We start from the raw sequence: 4000 nt of genomic DNA on the forward strand, positions 1-4000 counted from the left end.
GTACAGAGACCAGAAAGGAGGAACAGGACAGGATCGAGGTCAAACGCCAAAACATCACAGAACACACTGACAAGGAGGGGTGAAAATCAAACAGAATAAATAGGGTGAGTAACGAGATAGAGGGAACAGGTGCGTCAGACAAGCCGCCGCCTAGATTGCTGAGCGAGATCAGCTGGCGCTAGGGCGAAGGGAAGAAAAACCAGAGAAAATCTATAAAACTAAGAGAGAGAGAAAAAATGAAAACAAAACGAATACAAGTGTAGAAAAATGAGTCGAAACGAAAAAAAATAAATAAAAAAGTAAAAATAAGGAAGAAAAAGGACAGATCATACCCGAGTCCTGACAGTACCCCCTCCTCCAGGAGCGCCTCCCGGCGCCCCCGAGGAAGGGCCGCGTTGGTGAAACTGATCGATGAGCGAGCGGTCCAGGACGTCCCGAGCCGGAACCCAACATCTCTCCTCCGGACCGTACCCCTCCCAGTCCACCAGGTACTGATGTCCCCGCCCACGACGTCTGGAGTCTAAGATTCTCCTAACCTTATATGCAGGAGAACCGTCAACCATAACAGGGGGAGGGGGGTGACAGGGGAAGACACAGTAGGGGAATGGGGAGAACGCAAGACAGGCTTAACCTTGGACACATGGAAGACAGGGTGCACACGACGAAGAGAATTGGGCAACCGGAGACAGACCGTCACCGGGTTGACGACCTTGGAAATACGGTACGGCCCAACGAACTTAGGCGCCAACGTTCGTGACGGGACCCTCAGTGGCAAAAAAATACTTGGTAGAGAGCCACACGCGCTGTCCGCAAACATAATGAGGCGTCAACCTTCGGTGGCGGTCTGCGGCAGTCTTAACGCGTCCCCTAGCTCGGATAAGCACCTCCCTGGCCCTCCTCCACGTGCGGCGACAACCCTGAACAAAAGCCTGAACTGAGGGGACAGCTGCCTCGGAGCCCTGGGAAGAAAACAGAGGAGGCTGATAACCCAGACTACACATGAACGGGGACATACCTGTAGACGACACCAGTAATGAGTTGTGAGCATATTCAGCCCAGGTGAGTTGATCACTCCAGGAGGAGGGGTTATGGGATGCCAGGCAGCGGAGCATCCGACCGAGATCCTGGTTGGCGCGCTCAGTCGGGCCGTTGGTCTGTGGATGAAAGCCTGACAACAGACTCGCGTAGGCTCCAATCTGTCGACAGAACTCTCTCCAAAAATGTGAAACGAACTGGGGACCCCTGTCAGAAACCACGTCCTCCGGAAGGCCGTGAATCCGGAAGACGTGATCAATGACCACCCGGACCGTTTCTTTAGCCGAGGGGAGTTTAGGAAGGGGAACGAAGTGGACCGCTTTGGAAAAGCGCTTGGGCATCCGCTGACCAACGGAAATTGACCTTGGTGGAGGTTAGCGCGGTCAGAGGGGCCGCCACCTGCCCGAAGTTCCTGATGAATTGCCTATAGAAATTGGCAAAACCCAGGAACCGTTGTAACGCCTTGCAGGAATCAGGTACCGGCCATTCGGAGACAGCCCCCACCTTCGCAGGATCCATGCGAATCCCCCCCACCGAGATGATGTGTCCCAAGAACGAAACTGACTGAACGTGGAACTCACACTTCTCCACCTTAACAAACAGCTGATTCTCTAACAGCCGCTGAAACACCTGTCGGACGTGCTGAACATGATCCTGAAGAGAAGAAGAGAAAATTAAGATATCATCTAAATAAACAAAAACGAATCTGTAGATCATGTCCCTCAGCACGTCGTTGACAAGTGCTTGAAAGACAGCTGGGGCGTTGGATAACCCGAAGGGAAGAACCCGATATTCAAAGTGCCCACGAGGCGTGTTAAACGCGGTCTTCCATTCGTCCCCCTCCCTGATCCGCACTAGATGGTAAGCATTGCGAAGATCCAATTTCGTGAAGAACTCGGCCCCCTGCAAGAGATCGAAAGCCGAAGACATCAACGGCAGAGGGTACCGATTCTTAACTGTGATGTCATTCAACCCTCGATAGTCTATACAGGGGCGCAGAGAGCCATCCTTCTTCTTCACGAAAAAGAACCCCGCCCCGGCCGGAGAAGAAGAGGGACGAATAATACCGGCTGCCAGAGAATCACTTAAATACTTCTCCATCGCTTCGCGCTCGGGCACGGAGAGAGAGTACAGCCGTCCGCGATGCGGAGAAGTGCCAGGGAGGAGATCGATGGCACAATCGTATGGTCGGTGGGGAGGAAGGGATACAGCCCGGGACCTGCTGAAGACCGCCCGCAGATCATGGTAGCAAACAGGAACTTGAGAAAGATCCGCCTCCTCCTCCTGTGGGGAAACAGAAACGGAGACCGGGGAGAAAGCAGACAGAAGGCAATCTGTATGACAATATTGACTCCATGACAAAACTAAATTGTCTGCCCAGTTAATGTTCGGCCCGTGAGGAACGAGCCAAGGATGACCCAATACCAAAGGGACAGATGGAGATTTACAAACTAGGAATTTGAGGTCCTCCCGGTGGTTCCCGGAGGTAAGAACACTCACCGAATCAGTGATCCGAGAGATCAGCATAAGTTGCTGACCATCGAGTCCGTGAGCGATTATGGGTGACTGCAGGGATTGGGTGGGTATATCCCGAGCGCGTGCCCATTCTTCATCAATGAAGTTGCCCTCTGCTCCTGAATCAATGAGTGCTGAAGCCTTAAACAAAGAGTGTTTAGTAAACAGAGACACAGATAGATGAGTGCGTGACCTGTGAGTGGGGGAGATGGCAGTACCACTCAAATTAACTCTCGGAGGCGAACGAGCAGCCTTAGCAGGACAGGAGTGAGCTCGGTGTCCCTGAGCTGCGCAATATAGGCAGAGACCCTCCAGCAGGCGACGCTGTTTCTCCTTGGGTGTGAGGCGTAAGCGATCCACCTGCATAGGCTCACACTCCTCGGCACTCTGGGATGGAGGGGCGAATGGGATGGGCTCGGAGTCCGCTCGAACTCGACGGCGTAACTCTCTCCTGGCATCTATGCGGAGGGACAAACTGATCACATCATCCAACCGTTCAGGGACCTCGCAGGGCAAACAGTTCATCCTTGACGGAGTCGTTGAGTCCCTCTAAAAAGCGAGCGATAAGGGCCTCGGCGTTCCAGCCGCAAGTAGCGGCGAGGGTGCGGAACTGCACAGAGTAATCTGCCACTGAACGTCTGCCCTGTTGAAGACACGCTAACAGTCGGGACGCCTCTTTGCCAAAAACAGATTGATCAAAAGTCTTAATCATCTCCTCCTTAAAAGAACCGAAGTCAGAACAGCACCCTGCCTGTGATCCCCATACTGCAGTCCCCCAATCACGTGCTCTACCTGAGAGCAGGGAGATGACATAGGCCACCTTGGAGATATCTGATGCGTAGGTTCGAGCCTGCAGAGAAAACACCACTTCGCATTGAATAAGGAAGGCTTTACAACAAGTAGGCTCACCGGAATACACGGTGGGGTTGTTAACTCTTGGCTCAGAGGGGAAAGCGGACGGGAGAGGCCCGGGAGGCGGTGAAGGGAACTCCTGTTGGGTGAGACGATCGAATCGACCCACCAAATCCGCGATCTGAGCTGACAAGGCCTCCACAGAGTGACGGGTGGAAGACAGTTCCATCTCGTGACAGCCCAACATCGCTCCCTGATGCTCCAAAGCCGACTGCCAAGTTGAGTTCTCCGCTGGGTCCATTCTTGGTCAGTGTGTGGTGTCAGGACAGATGAGGACCCAAGAGCGGAATGAGGCTGAAAAATAGTTCTTTATTAAATGGAACGTCTTGGCGTCAAAAAACAAAACAAGAACCACTCGGGGAAAGGGAAAAAACACAGTCTTAACTTCCAACCGCACAGCGGGCAGGTCGTGTGCTCAGCCCCCGAGCGCACCAGGAGAGAGGGGATAACAAATCCAAAACAGTAAGCATGAGAATGTTCGAACAGACAAGGGGTCAAGCGAGGTGCAGACAGGGCTGAGAACGGCAGGCAGTACCAG

Source organism: Carassius carassius, chromosome 25 (assembly GCF_963082965.1).
Source record: "Carassius carassius chromosome 25, fCarCar2.1, whole genome shotgun sequence".
Lineage (NCBI taxonomy): Eukaryota > Metazoa > Chordata > Actinopteri > Cypriniformes > Cyprinidae > Carassius > Carassius carassius.